The sequence below is a fragment of the Canis aureus genome, chromosome 22 (assembly GCF_053574225.1).
Source record: "Canis aureus isolate CA01 chromosome 22, VMU_Caureus_v.1.0, whole genome shotgun sequence".
NCBI classification, from domain to species: domain Eukaryota; kingdom Metazoa; phylum Chordata; class Mammalia; order Carnivora; family Canidae; genus Canis; species Canis aureus.
This window is the reverse complement of record NC_135632.1, coordinates 47,179,057-47,195,214: the sequence shown is the minus strand read 5'-3', so window position 1 is coordinate 47,195,214 and position 16,158 is coordinate 47,179,057. Positions and strand designations below refer to the sequence as shown.

General features: G+C 37.4%; 1 protein-coding gene across 39 annotated transcripts in view; it reads right to left on the bottom strand.

Annotated features, from left to right (window-relative positions):
• Positions 1–14,756, bottom strand: part of LOC144294164 (uncharacterized) — a 165,034-nt gene extending 150,278 nt beyond the window's left edge. For 11 of the 39 annotated variants that reach the window (XR_013361583.1, XR_013361573.1, XR_013361568.1 and 8 more), the window contains exon 1: positions 14,592–14,747. The gene's annotated coding sequence lies outside the window, so the exon portion shown is untranslated. Of the gene's footprint in view, positions 1–7,542; positions 7,612–14,267; positions 14,402–14,545 lie in introns of all 39 variants that reach the window. The other 28 variants (XR_013361555.1, XR_013361556.1, XR_013361557.1 and 25 more) reach the window with 11 other exon arrangements.
• Between the last annotated feature and the right edge of the window lie 1,402 nt (positions 14,757–16,158).

Here is a 16,158-nt window from a genome sequence, read left to right as displayed (position 1 = left end):
AAGTAACACAGAGGGACTATGAAAGAAGAGGAAAGAAATGCTAAGTGATTAAGAACTGTCTTGCAGTTTTCCTGGTGATCGGTATCGGAAACAAAAGCATTTGGCTTTGTTTCATTTATAAGTAGAGCTAAGCTAACTCAGTAACACCTGTAAATTTCAAGGCTCAAATATGTGTCCCCACAAACCAGAAGTATAGTACAGGTGTCACAGACAACACCAGAGGCTGCTACATAGAAGGTAGAGCAGTGAGGAACGGGCAACGAGGGATTGGCAGGCAGGCAGGTGAAAACAGTTTTGGCTCCCAGATGAAGCATTTGAGAATTGTGTTGCTTGGGAGTAATTTTGAGCTTCTGTCAGCCGGGGTTTCTTCATTCCTGAAATGGCAATTGCATTAGAGACATCAAAAGGTAGATGCTAATTTTTTTTAAATCTTTTTTAAAGAAGACTTTATTTATTTATTCATGACAGACACAGAGAGAGAGAGAGGCAGAGACACAGGCAGAGGGAGAAGCAGGCTCCATGCAGGGAGCCTGACGTGGGACTCGATCCCGAGTCTCCAGGATCACACCCTGGGCCGAAGGCGGCACTAAACCGCTGAGCCACCTGGGCTACCCGGTAGATGCAAAATTTAAATAAAAATGGATCGGGAGCTGAAAGAAGAGGGTTAATTACCCTTCCTGGGAAAGGTTGCTCTCATAACAGTGCCCCTGCAGCTCAGCTTCTTTCCATCCAGAGAGATGGTGGAAGGATTGACAGCAAAGTGGGGGAAGCAAGCAGGGTAGAGCACAAACCAAAAGATCCACATACGTGAGAAAATCAGTGGAACAGGGGAAATCGAACTGGCCACCAAACAAGGATGCAGCCGGAGCAGGTATGAGATGCTAGAGGGGCAGCACCAGGGAGATGCTAGGAGCCCTCATGTCTCTCCCGTGAGGAGATCAAGGGCCCAGGTTATTTGTCAAAAGGCAACTTTGCCCCTCCCAGTTTCTGGTACTTTGGAAATTTCTGCCAGTTCTTTGCAGTTGTACATAGACATTGTTTAATTGTAAAGAAATGTGTAAAGAAGATATAGAAACATCGAAGGGGAGAGTAGGACAGCTGTGACCTTTGAGGACATTCTTCCTGGGGACATATTCCAAGATGGTGCTTCCTAAACTGTAATGTGTCACAGAATCCCACACAGGAGTTTGTTAAAATTGGTCATGAGATACACCTCCAGACTTTCTGATTGAGTAGAAGTGGGATAGATCCTAAGAATGAACATTTCCAGTGGGTTCCCAGGTGACGCGGATGCTGCTAAACCAGGGACACTCTGAGAACCACTGTTGATGGAGATTAGTTTAACTACAATTGGAAGCAGTTACTACAGCTCCAAAATCAGCATATTGGTGGTATTGTCTTATCTGCAAGTTTCCTATTTTCAATGCCCAGCACAAAGTGCCATCAAACTGCCATCAGAAATTACTAGACATGACTGGCCCCCCAAAATGAAGTCCTAAAGGAGGTATTCATCTTCCAAATTTGAAATCGCTCTTTGTATGTCTTCAGTGTTTGATTTTTCCCCACTTCAAAGGCCTACTTTGTTATACTTTCAATAATAGTTGCTTACAGAAAAAAGGGGTAAAATCCTTACACAGGAACGTAACCTTTTAAAAACCATTACAGAACACAGCTGAGCCTCTGAAAGGTGCATTAGGAGGACAGCTGTGGAGGAGGCATTTTGAGGAAATCTCCAAGCCTGCAATTTGAAGTTCCTTTTAACCACCTCCAGTGTCCCAAAGATCTCAAGCTTTCATTCTTCAAGACAAAATGATATTTCCAGAATTTTCCCTTTGGTTGCCTAGGATTCCAAAACATGAACTCCCATTTATTTTTTTAATTCTTTTTATTTCTGACTCCCTGGAGATGTACTCAGAGTTAGCTCCAGGCAGTCTGCTGCAGATGTATGAGAGCATGGGCAGCAGACCCTGACCATCTTCAAAAAATAGCATTCATGATACATTAAGAATAAAATCAAAGAGGAAACACAAGAGAGTGATATGCTGAGCAAGATATTTAATCCTTTCTGGTATTTGCCTCTCACCCCAGTAGGTAAAGACAAGCAGATTTATGTGGGAATGGCTTGCTTAAAGTTTGGGGCCATATAGGCATTAGGCTACATCAGAATAGATAACTAGAAGAAAACAAAAATCATGAGACCACTTTTTGTGGTTCTACTGGGTAGAAAGTAAGGCTCAGCAGCAGCAGCATAAGAAACAAGATGTTTGGTTGGGGATGTCTACCCTACATATCACTTTCCATTCAATGCATACGCACATCTTCCTCCGATCCCTTGGTAGGTTCCTGTAGCAAAAAGGCAGAGAAGATGTTGGCAACTTTACCAATTTAAAAAAAAAAAAAAAAGATAAAATAAAATAAAAACAAGGGCTTCCAGAGTGTTATTTCTTTATCATTTTTTTCCAGACTGTCAGATTGTTCTTTTCATACCTTGCAAGCACTGCAGCTAAATATGATATTCATACTATTTAATAACAGGCATGGCATGGGCAGGAGTTGATCAAAATAGGTGCTGACTAAACACCGCTAGTGTGGATAAGCTGGTGCATATTAGCTGAATCCCCACTCTGATTTGAGTAATGGTCAACCAAAAGAAAATATCCCCTTCATCATTATCTCTCCAAAATCACTAGTATGTTTTATACTTGTATATTTTAAAATAGTGGCTTAGGATCAAATACAGGATGTGGAACATTCTCTGCTCCTTGTACTGTATCCCATAAGGCCTACCAAAGTTGCTGAAAATTATCTTGGTAATGAAACTTTAATGGGACCCACATGATTGAGGAAATAACATCCCAAAACATACTAAGAAGAGGACTTCCATAAAAAGTGGCAGTAAAAGAAGACAGTAGCCCCATTGGTACTTCCAGTCTATAGATGACAGAGACTAGGAATAGGATGTGACCAACTTGTGAAGAACTCACCAAGTGGCCTCCACTTCTCTTGTTCATGTGGGTTATAGCTATTTCATGGCTTCAGAATTAAAACTAAAAATAATTGAAAATATTTACTTATTATCTTAAAATAACATGAATAAACCTGTTAAATTGTAACAGAAATGACACATTAAAAAATAACTATATTTCCCCAAGGCGAAATGAATTTACTGAGAAGAAAACACAGTTTTTCCTTTTACAAATATCTCTAATTTCCAACTGAAAGAAGACAACTGGTTTCTCATACTGCCTCTGCATGAAATGTTTTGTGGCCTTTTGTTTTAGTTAAAGTAAGTGAAAAAAAAATTGGCCTCACATATATACAGTTGGGAAAGGGAGGGTGATTTTCAGAGCCTTTTCAGGTAAATATGGATATTCTTCTTTGAAACACGCCACTCTTCTCAAGTGCTCGTTTTGTAAATGTTAGTTAAAATGTAGAATCTGAAACCATATCAATGAAAATTTTCATACTGTTATATTGAAACTCATTGTTCTATCTTGCATGTTAAATGGGTATTTTATTCATGCGTGATTTCATAACCCAACACAACATACACACACATACAGGTTATACCAAGGAAATGCTGAACAGAAAAAAAGTGAAGCAATATTAACATTAGCCAAAATTGACATGAGGCAAGCAGGATAAAGGATTTGAAGAGAAATCATTTCCCTCCAATATTTAGGGCCTCTGCAACATATCTTTTATATCAATAAAGCAAAATCTATGATAATAATAGAGCAATTTCATGTCCCTCTCTCAGAAGTTGGCAGATCAGAAAATAAAGAAAAAACCTAAAGGGAGAGGAAATTTGAACACTAAAAATGAACAAGTCTTATTTCATAGATGCAGTAAGAATAAAAGAAAGATGAAGGAAGGAAAGAATCTTTGAGTCCAGTAAATATAGAATGCTAATTCTTACCAAATGTATTTATGATATCAAGTACATGTTGATGTAAGAAAGATGTGAGGTTCAGAACCCATGGCCAAGAAGGAATTCTTGAGATGTCTTTGGTGCAAAAAGGTGGTTTTATTAAAACACGAGGACAGGGATTGTAGAAAGAGCTGCACTGAGGTCGTCAGGCTTGGCCCATTATAGACCTTCAAGTTGGGAGGGGGTCAAGGGCAGCATAAGTCTCTAAGGAATTTTAGAAGCAAGATCTCCAGGACCAGGATGCCTGGGTGGCTCAGCAGTTGAGCATCTGCCTTTGGCTCAGGGTGTGATCTCGGAGTCCCAGGATTGAGTCCCATGTCAGGTTCCTTGCATGGAGCCTGTTTCTCCCTCTGTGTATGTCTCTACCTCTCTCTCTGTATCTCTCATGAATAAATAAAATCTTAAAAAAAAATAAAGATTTCCAGGGCCATGAAAGACTGGCTATTGTTGGGGAAATGTCATTTATTGCTGTCTAATAAAACCGTAGTCATAAGACCCTTCAGATGTATAGTGGTAGGTCATATGCTTGGGGGATGATTGCCAACATGCATCTTAGGGGGTAGAGATAAAAGGAAGTTTCCAAAGGAATTTTTACATGTGAAAGTAGACTTACAGGATCCTAGAGGTTGGGCTAAGATATCTTTTGCCTTTAGCAATGTATTAACATCCAGGCAGCTGAGTTCATAGAGGAAGATCACTCTGCTTGTTTCAAGAACTTGTGAATGGGCTGTAAGTAGTAAGAAAATTTAATTTTTCTTTTGCCTATACTTCCCACATCACATGTGATATGATGTGATATTAGGCTGCAAAGAAATCTTCACAAGTTACAAAAAGCAGTAATCATAAATGCTATTCTCCTGACCATGACACAGAAATGAACATACAGACACAAAAAATAGAGCTCCCAAGTATCTTTCCACTGAAAGTTTAAATTATTGTCCCTGGTTACACAAAATGTAGTCAGAAGTAGTCAGAGAAAATATAACAGGCAAACTGCATTAGTTTTAATGTAAACTATCCCTGGAGAATGAGATGGAAAGTGTATGTTTGTTTCCATCTTTCTGCAAAATAGGATTTATCTTTATAATAATAATTTTACAAAATCCAAAAATTGAACACAAAACACTGTATGTATGTAAATGACAGAAGCTTAATCAATTAGGATTCACCATATGCAAGTGTCCATTGAGTGGATTTAGTTGAGACATGAATGAGTCCAAGTTCTTCAAGGGATGTCCTCACATTTTGTCTCTTCAGCCTGGGCTTCTATGTGGTCTTTTTCAAGTGTTGATTTTATGCTTGTTGGCAAAAACAATATCAAGCATTTCCAGATCTGCATCCTACTAGTATAGCAATTGCAAGTAAAAGTGAATTTCTCTTTCCTAATAATTTTAGCAAAAATTCTGAGTAAGAATCTCATCTGTAATGTAACTCCCTACAATAGCAAAGTGAAATGTTTGTGGGAAGTGTAGGAATATGTCATTTCAATTGATGGCAAGAATACAATTGGTGATTTTTAAAAATGCTCATTTGGAAAGCTAGATTTTAGCCTAAGATTAAGGAAAACTCCAAAATTTGATTTAGCTCTCAAAGAGAAAACAACAATGAAGCTTTAAATAAGCATAAAATAAGATTGAAATGAAATATGACATACACATTATGGGATGGTAAAATGTGAAATTATAAAGATGTCAATCCCTTCCAAATTCATCATGATTGAAGTCCCAAAAGAATTTTTAAAGACTCTTGGAAAGGATATTTTAAAATTTATCTGCTCCACTAGAAAAAAAAAGTGCAAGAAAAGTCAAGACAATGTTTATGAAATTATGAGATCTTTGTCAGCATGCAGAAAAAATACTCTAAAGAAACAATAATTAGTCCACTGTAATATTAGCATGCGAATAGATAGGTAAATGCCAGACTCCATGGAGAAAGACCCATGAATAACTAACTGAAAATGATCTTTATGATTAATTTCACACTTTAAATCACTGAGGTCAAAATAGACTCTTTAATAAATTAATATGTTGATAATTTATTGGTAACCTTTGGGGGAACACTATTAGATTTATTTTTCTCACCTTGCAAACTAGATTTCTCCATGTCAGCAGGCATATTCTTGTATGTTCCTATTTTTATTCGTATTTATAAAAACATAGATTACTTTATCTTCATAAAAATGATTAAAGACCAAAGAAAAGAAGGAAGTAAAAAAGAATTTTTATTAAAAAAATTCTAGCAATTTTATATCCCCAAAACTACAATTTTTATAATGCTTTAAGTTTAAAAAGAGATTATGGTAGATAATCCTCTCTGGGGAAGATGAGTTGGGGGTGGGGATAAGTGAAATATATTTGCTTTTTGCCATTTTATTGGCAACCACACAAGCAAGATTAACTTAAATTAGCAATACATGTCATCTCCAGAATGAATCGTCTACATATCCTCAGTACTCATGTCCTGGCTCTCCTCCTCGGGTTGGTTCTCATTGGCTTTCACAGTCGTCTTGACTTTTTAAATGTCCTGTTCTCTTAGACATTATTTTTTTCAGATCAGACTCCTGGAATTACAGTCATTGGTAACCATGAGGATGGGTTTCCTGGGACCAACCTCCAATTTGGTAGAGTCCTATTGAAATGTCAATCAAAGTTCTAGGCAGCCGGGGAAGAAGGCTTCCCGGGAGCATTCATATTCTGAAATGTAAATTATGGTTTGCCTTGACTTCCACTGCAATCTTTAAGATGTCCTCCTCCCTTTGTTCAGAAAACATTCTCAGTGCAGCTGGGAATGCTATTTCCAATTAACAGATAAATCTCCATGTAAGGAAAGTAAGACTATTAACATTCTACAGTTGAGTTTGGAGGCTTTTTCTCATAGGCTACATCAGCTTTCCCATGTCTGGAAAGAATCATGGTTGGGGTGGAATATGATAGATTTAGAATGGAATAAAATTTTACTACGAAGTATGCTTATAGAGCTCAGGAATCATGAACGAGAAACTCTTGCCAGCGTATTTAGGTTTGTGTACTATTATAATTAAAGAGCATTTTATAAGTGCAAATAAATAAAAATCTATTTTGTAATTCAGATTATCACTTTAAAATATTTATTTTCCTTTGAGAAATGTTAAAAATAATGAGGAAGAATCACTTTTGAGGAATATCAAAGTTATACACACTCACTCATTCACACATACACGGACACACTGATGGCCTGTTTACATGCCTATTATACCTTTTCCCAAATGTGCTAGAATTGAACTATTACCTTCAACAAGTCATCCTCCCATCTGTATGCACCTTTGCCATGTCATTTTGCTGTCTCTTTCACTAAAGGTAGAGCGCGTTTCCCACTGCTTGATTTTGGACAATGGGATATTTGCAGATCTGATGCAAGCAAAGGCTCTGAATGCTGCTTGAAAATGCTTAACTGACTCTGCTTATTTAACAGCTTAAGGGCAGAACCAACTATTAAACAACTTAAGGAAAAAGTTTCTGATTTGGTGCAGTTAATGATTTCTATGATATAAATACTCCCACCATAGCCAGTTTCAAGCTACCCATGAGACACTGGTGAATGTGAAACTGGGAAGAAATATGTAGTAACAATACCATTTTATAGGATGTCCAATGAAGGGACGGAAACATCCTTCCTCTACGCTTCAAGGTCTTCCAGTTGGACTAGAATTAAATTGACATGAGACAGATTAAGGGGAGAAAAACCTAAAGATTTATTACATGTGCACTGAGTCCCAATAATGAAATGGAGACCTAAAGAAATGACCAAGGCAGGCAGTTTTTATACTTTTTAGACAAAGAGATAAACAATCTGAGAAATTGACAGAACAAAGACAACTTAACTTAGGTGAGCTTCAATTAGTAAGAAATTCTGAGCCTTATTTGGACTGAGGTAATAAATTAATAAAAAGAAACAGGGTTGTTTATATATACACTTCTCAGCTCTAAATTTCCATATTTGGTGATGAGGATGTCTCTTTACCTCTTGGTACATGGACGACATCTTTCACATGGAGATTTATTTCCTGCTGTCAGAGGGACAGAGGGTCTTAGTGTCCTTCCTGCACAGGCTGTCTCTTAAGTAATTTGTATTTAAAATAATCAGCTTGCCAAAGTGGCACATTTGGAGTCAGCCTGCCCTTTGGCCCCTACCATACAGATACAATAGACCTAAATGACCTCAAGTTTCTAGATAATAAGAGAATATTAAAAAAAAAATCAGCAGAAATGGTGAGTTTTGAATATTTGTCTGTTTTCAATGTATTTAACTGTATATAATTTAAGTCTTAATAATGGCTGTTTTTAACAATCAGCCTACAAAAGGCTGAAAACGTAACAATCAACTCTTATAAATAAGTACAACCAGCTGCAGCACACCTCTGCTTGAAATGAACTTTTCTCGTTGGCCATGCTCCACCTCATCCTTGCCATTTCTCTGAGAAGAAAGCATCTGGGCCAGCTCACTGGTTCAAGGGGAATAAAGACATGAAGCAGTGTCTCCCAGCTTATTCACAAGCTTGCAACCTGAAGCAGAACCTCCCTGCTAACGTCTCCCGGAGCTTGAGCAGACAGACCTACAACTGCTGAGATCCATGCAAATGAATGATTGCTATTACAAGCGACTGAGTTTAGAAGTAATTTGTTACCTGGTATTAGTGTAGTAGTGTGTGATTAACATATCAAATTCTTTCTGAGAGTTAAAGAAATAATATCCTATTTTTAAAATTATAAGTCAGTAAGTTATTAATCATTATCTGAGCTAATTATTATTATTTATTTTCATAATTTTTGATGGAAAGGAATTTAAAAAGATACAAAGTTATATCCTGGATCATCTGTCTGGCCGGTTTATTTATAGGAGTCATTGTGTTACTTTAGTGATTGCATTTGCTTGATATTTACAATTATTTTGATACCAAGTAAGTATTCATAGTAACAGCATTTAGCTATTAATGTGTTGGTAAGCAAACCTGACTGACATCAGGAGGGTGTGTTTTAATGTCAACTTGTCCAAAGTCATCTCAGGCCTACATCTGTTTTAAATTACCAGTAATGTAGATACACTTCTTCTCACAATAATAACTCACAATCAGAGGATAGTTCTACAGAATGAGATTCTGTGGTTAAGTTTTTAATAAAATGAGGCATTGATTTGACATCATGAAAATGCCAATGTAAAGGAGGCAATGGAATTAATTTCATTGTTGTCTAATGAACAACAAAAGCATAGAAAATAATTTAGTATGCAACCATCTATAGACAAAAAATGAAAGTCATGGCATGCAGTGTAGCCATAGCATGTAGGACAGTGATGGTTTCCCAACTGTTAAAAAAAAAAATGGAGGAAAAAGAAAGAGAGAGAGAAAAATAAAAGGTCCCATCACATAGACCTTACAAGTATGCTAGCCTTAAAATCACACATGGATTAGCAAGCAATTTCATATTTATATCACATCAAAGAGTGCTCTGCCAGAAACATGTCACTTCTTCCAACTTCCACTGCCCCCACCCTGGTCTAAGTCACCCTGAAGTTGTACCTGCTCTCTCCCTGAACACCACTCCTTCTGCCCTTGTTTCCTATACTTATTCTGCTAAAACAGAACTCACATCACAATCATCTGCTCAGAACCTGCCAAGGCCTTCTCATCTCACTTAGAGGGGCTTCAAGTGTCTCTGGGATCCTTCTCACCTTCCTGCTTGCTCTCTTCCTTCACTTTCTCTTCTATTCCACCCTGTTTCTTACTGCTTTGCTCACCCTGAGAGTACAATTCCCTCTCTAGACAATCAACCACCATGTGCTAGAACTGTGAGAGCTTTAGTTATTGCTATTCTCAGGGCCCCAACTTTGCTCCCCACATTATCCTTACTGTTGACTCCTTATACTCAAGTTCTAATAAGACTGTTTTCTTAGTGAGGCCTTCTCTGACCATCTTACTGGAAGTTGAACACCGTGCCCTTTCTCTCATTACCTCTGTCAATACAAAAATAACTATATGCTATATTATGCCAATTTATATCATGATCTCTTTCCTTCCACAAGAATGTAAGCTCCATGTGGGCAGGAATATGGATCTATTTTGTTCACTGCAGTATGTTCAGCACCCAGAGCAGTGTCTGCACATAATACATGCTCAATAAATAGCTGCCAATTAGATAATTGTTTGCTTATAAAGCTGTGAAGGTTAGATGGGGTCACCTATGCACAAGGTTTGGCATTGTGTATTGTTTTACAGAAATCTCCCAGCAAATATTAGTGGTGATCATAATCTTTTTCTTATTGAAAGTCAAATGAAGGTGACAATGTGTAAAATATGGAAGAGGGACTTAAAACTTAAGAGTCGGGCACATTTTTTAAAAGTGTTCTAAATAAATCTCTAACAGACCTGATGATTTTTCAAAACTATTTAGAAGCTTTGGACTTAACATTATAAAATACCAAATTTCAAATTCACTCAGATCTCTCTCCATTTCAATTCTCAAGAGAAAGTAAATAAAGTGACAGATGAAACAAATGTGATGAAAGGCTTACATTCTTGGGTACTTCTCCTTATGTTCGAACTCAATAAAGAGCTGACTTGTCTCTGGAGCCTTTGCCAGCAAATAAACACACTTTTCCTTTGCTGACTCTCCTTCCTGGCAGGCTCACTAACGATGCATTGTTCCAAGCTCTTTAGTTTCTTCTTCAAGGCACTATCCCTCAATGAACTCCCTGCTCATGTGTTTGTAGCTATCACCCAGGCTCAGATTGTACCCAGCTTCCTCTGGTTTTCTTCATTTCTCCTTCTTTCTACAGTTTTACATTCCTTGCTATTTCTCAATCTCTTTTTATCTGTCATAACTCTGTTAGAAATGTGGAACTCTCTCACTAGGATATCACTTGCCTAAGTTATTCTACTGTCTTCACTCTTTACTTTCATTCCCTTGGAATGTTTCATCAAAGATCTTAACTTTTTTTTTTCTTATACTAATTAATTCCTTGGATCTTTCTTTACGTTTTCCACCTGCAGTTGCATTTGCAACAAAGTATATTGAAATACATTAAGATATGTTTCCATTGTTTTCTGATTATTCATTAGTACTTTTATTATAAAATATTTCTGCAATATAAAGTATACTGAGAAGAAATATCTAATATCCATATACCTACCACTCAGAATGAGAAACACAATATTAGAAAATGTTGAAGCCCCTTATGCACTCTTCTGTGATCAGTCTTTTTTTCCACAAATAACAACCGACTTACTAAATTCATTTTTTATCTTTCCCATGCATGACTTCAAAGTAAAGCTATACATTTTTGTTTATATTTATTTCTTTAAGCAGTAACTGATATTTTTCATGTTTTACATTTCATGTGTTATCATACTGTTTTTATTCTTGGCATTATGCTTCAGAGATTCATCTGTGGTGACATATGTACTTCTAGTTCATTCTTTTTCACTGCTATATAGTACTCTATCACTTAAATATTCCATAATTAATTTTTGTAGTTTGCTATAGAATCTTATTTGATCTCCTCTGCCTAACAGCTGCTTAAATAATCTTTCTTAATTGCCAGCTTAGGAACATAAGTAGCTCTCCATTGCCTATAATAACACTAATTCTTCTATGGCTAATATTTAAGATATTTTACTGCACTCTTCAATAGCACTACCATTCTCCCAAATATTTTCTCTATAGCTTGGTAAAACCTATCCTATTCTCATCCCTTAATAACATCTTACAAATACACCACAGGAAACTAGCCACTGCAGTAATTTTTCTTTTCCTTCACTCTTTTATCTACTACCCTGTTATTTCAAATCTTTTACATGATTTAGACCTGTTTTTTCTACTTTAATCTCTACCTACTTCTCTTTCTTGCCCCTGCCAACATCCTTCTTACACTAGTGGTAAATATTCTTTTTCATGAATACTCATTCAAAGTACCCATTCTCTTTAAAAGTATTCATTGGACCTCCACTGGGAAGAGGTGGGATACAAAGCCAGATACAGATACAGAATAAAACCCCTGTCCTTTAGAGACTCAGATAATTACATGTCCATAGGCAATGAAAGTTCAGCAGAGTGAATATCATGTTCAGATTTTACGTAAGGTGTTGTAGAAGCACAGACATGACTTCTTGCTTGCCTTAGGGAGAGAGGGAAGAACAGAACTTTAGGAAGAAAATAATAGACCCATAATGAGTTTTAAAGGATGAATAACCAGTTGAGAAGTAAGATGGGAAGCAAATGGAAAGAGGAAGGAATATGAACAAAATCTTACAAGGTACATCAAATCACACAGTGGGAAAAATTTGAAACTTGAGAGTTAGGGAGTGATCAAATAGCATTTCCCTCATAGAAGTGTTGTAAGGATTAATGAGTCAATATATCTAAAGTGCTGTACTTTTTTAGTTCCCAACACCCAGTAAATAATCTTTAATTGTTAGCCAAACAATAGGAGGCCTTGAATGCTAGGGTACAGTTCTTGGATCACGGCAAGTTTAAAAAGGGATTTAAATGAGGAAATGACATAGTAGGCTTTGCTCTTTATAGGGAACACTCTAAAGGTATTGTGAATGGATAAGACAGGAAGGAGGGGCAAGAGTTAAGAGGAAACTGCAGTTCCCACTAAGGAGGCCAGGCCAGGTAAAAGCAGTTGCAGTGAAGATGAGGAGGATGAGTGTTCAACAGCCATGTAAGCTGTTGATCTGCCACTGAATGTGGTAATTGAGGGAGAAGGAAGACCCAAAATGGTAGACAGATGGCTGCAAAGAAGAAGGTGCACCAAGTGAAATGAGGAAATTCTCTTTAAGAAACTGAGAGCATTTCCTGTTTGTTCCTCACTGAACCATCTAATAATGGCCTAATATCTGGCTCTCAATACAATGTGCCCAAAAATGTGGTTGATGATGACTGAGACCAGGAAACAATGATCTCTAATGAGGTGTATTATGACATATGACATTAATGGATCATGTACATTAAAAGCAATTAGAGCAATGTTAGCTGAGCAGAATGAGCACAGTTTCTGGTACCTAAGGAAAAGGCAGGTATTAATTTACAAAAACAAAAACATGCTTCTGAGAGTGATTCCTGGATTGAGACTGAAAGCCACTTTTTTTATGATTGAGAAAATTTTGTCTTCAGAGTAGTATACTAATTGCAGCTGTCAGATTCATGTTCTTTAGTTGCTCTGTTGAGATAAATGTAATATTTTAAAATATTAATGCCATAATGAGGCTTAAAATACAACCAGGAGTGTATCATGATAGCTTCCTAACATGGAGACCAAGGCCTAACTAGCTGTTTTAATTCAATAGCCATTAAATCAACCTCCCTTGGCTTCTTCTATGTTTATCAGAGGTCAGGAAGTATTTTAGGAAGTGGAGAAAAAAGGATAAAGAACAAAAATTCTGCCTTGGATTAGATCACAGTTAACCCCAAACAAATAGACAAATAAAATAGAGAAGAACCCAATTATAGCAAAAGTATGCATAAGACACAAGGATAGTCTGTCAAAGGTTTGAGATCTAAGAAAGGATGTGGCAACATATCTGAGATATATTTCCAAAGTATCTCTTTGTCTATAATGTGGGGAATGGACTGAACAAAACCAACACGAGAGACAGGAGGATATGATACATGGCTGTTGGACTGTCCAGTTGAGGAAAGAATTCATACTTTAACTAGGGCATAATGTAGAATATGGGGGGATAGAGATGAAGAAGATGGTGGCCAAAGGAGTTTTGGAGAAGAGCAAAGAACATGAAAGTGGTGGTCTACTGAACATATGGTGATGTAGGCATATGATTTCCATCTAACACCAACTGGATGAACCAGCAGAGGTGACATGATATGGTGGATGAGGGCACACTTTGCCTGAATTTGAATCCTGGAATCGCCACTTATTCTGCTGAGTGTCCTTAGGCTTTTTTGCTTACACAAGCCTCTCATTTTTCATGTCACAACAATCATCAGAGACCTTAATCTCTAGAGGAAATAAAACCAGCCAAGTCACATAGTTACCATCCTGAGACATTACCTCTCTAGTACCTACCTTATTGAGTTATTGTGAAGACTTAATGCATTAAAATGTAAGAGTGCTTAAAATAGTGTCTGACATATAGGAAACACAATGGGAGTGTTGGCAATCATTATCTTATTCCAACATCCAGGTGGACAGTCTGGTAGCATCTGAGAATTTCCAGAGGATGTATAATATCTTGTACATCCTAAAAGTAGATGATGCTTTCCTGCCAGAAGGAAAGTGTGGCACCCAGGGAGAAGCTGGCACTCTGCATAGCTCTCAACACCCCAACTTTGCTCCCACTCACCAGAACTTCTTCCTCTCTTTTAATTATGGCCTTGCTCGGCATCATTCAGAAAAGTCCCTTATGCTTAATCTGTGACTCATAGTCCAACCATTTGAACAGTACAAATGTTTCCTCTGCAGAAAGGAGCAGATGCTCTGGTGGAAAACAAGGAGGGGGGAAATAAAGCAGGGAGACTCATAAATGCGGAGGAAGTTGGGGCTAAAGAAATCACAAGTTTTCACAGACATATTAGCTTATACAAGCTCCTTATTTTTCATAACACAATAATCATTAGTGACCTTTGTCTCTACACAAGATAAATCCAGCCACAGTCACATCAGTTACCATTCCAAGAGTGTTGATCTGCCATTGAATGCCACACTGAGTGGGAAAGGCTTCTCTCCAGGTAGCAATAAAAGAGTTATGAACTCACTCTGGTACTCCTCTGGGACCCAAAAAGAAAAAAAAAAAAACATCTAAGTCTGGCACCTAGGTACTTTCCTGAGTGGGTTGTCATGGCAACAGGACATAGCAACTGTTTTCAGGATTCTAAGACCTTGGCAATTCTCACGAGTTTCTCTGCCTCAGCTTCTATGTATGCACAGACATATGGATACTAGAAATGGTGCCAGAATTGAGAAAACGATTTGAAATTCATGCCAGAATTCCTCTGGGTTACACAAGACCTCAGCCGACCTCACAGAGTTTAGCTTGCTCGGCACCACCACTGATAGTATGACCCATCCAGTTCATACTGCTGGGGCTCAGTTGCTCCAGCTATAAAATGAAAGGGTTGGACTCAGCAAGCACAAAGGTTAATGTGAGCTTCACAATGTTATGAGTCTTAGGAATTTTACAGAGTATACTTCTAGAGTTCTTCATGATTAAGCTTGACTATGCTGTTGCAAGAAAGAAAAAAAGAAAACCTCCACTAGAAGTATTATTGATGTAATCATTTACTATTGATTATGTAGCTTGTTATTCAAAGAAACTATCTAACTTATTGTGTACAATATACAATACGTGTGTGTGCGTGTGTGTGAATTCAGCTTTAAGTCAAGCTCTATTCTCCCCCAAGAATCCAGAAAAGGAAGAAAAGGATATACTTTTTATGAGTTCAGTGATTGTGTCTATCTTGTTCACTATTATATCCTTAACACTTTGGACATGATTAATAAATATTTGGGGCATAATTGAATGAATCAATGAATGAGCAAATGAATGATGAACATGTGAATGAGACACAATAGGCCTACCTAAGTTTCTTCACATCTGCTAAAAAGTGCCTCGTGAGAAAGCACACCCTACATGTTGAAGTTTTCTAAAGTTCTATTACAAATAACCCTAAAATGTGGTGGCAAAAAAAAAAAAATCATTTAAAATTTTATACTGGTAGATTTCTGTGAGTCATGAATTCAAGAAGAGTATAGTGTTGAGAGCTCTTTGTTCCCCTGAATGCCTGGAGCCTCAACTGGGGATGACTTCTACAGCTGGACACTGAAAGATATGGAATTGAGGGATGCACTTACAAGATCCTTCTTCAATCATAAGTGTAGTGCTGCTGGAGATTGCTGAAAGTCTGGGCTTATCTAGGAGAACTCCCACATGGGACTTGAGCTTCTGTCAACATGGGGACTGACTTTAGAGAGGGATGATTTAGAGTATGGGCAATTCAACAGATCAAAGCAGAAGCTGCAACTTATTTTGACTTAGCCTCAGAGGAATTGTGTCACTCTGCCATGTTTTATTGACTGTGAGTCATTAAAACTCATCCAGACTCAAGAATGAGTGATAGTGCACAGTCCCAGTTGTGCTGGGATGAGTGACAAGCCACCAGTTGCAGGAAGGATGGCAGAGTACAAAAGGCTCTGTTAAAAAATTTGATGTCAGTCTGATTTTTGTTTCTTTGTAC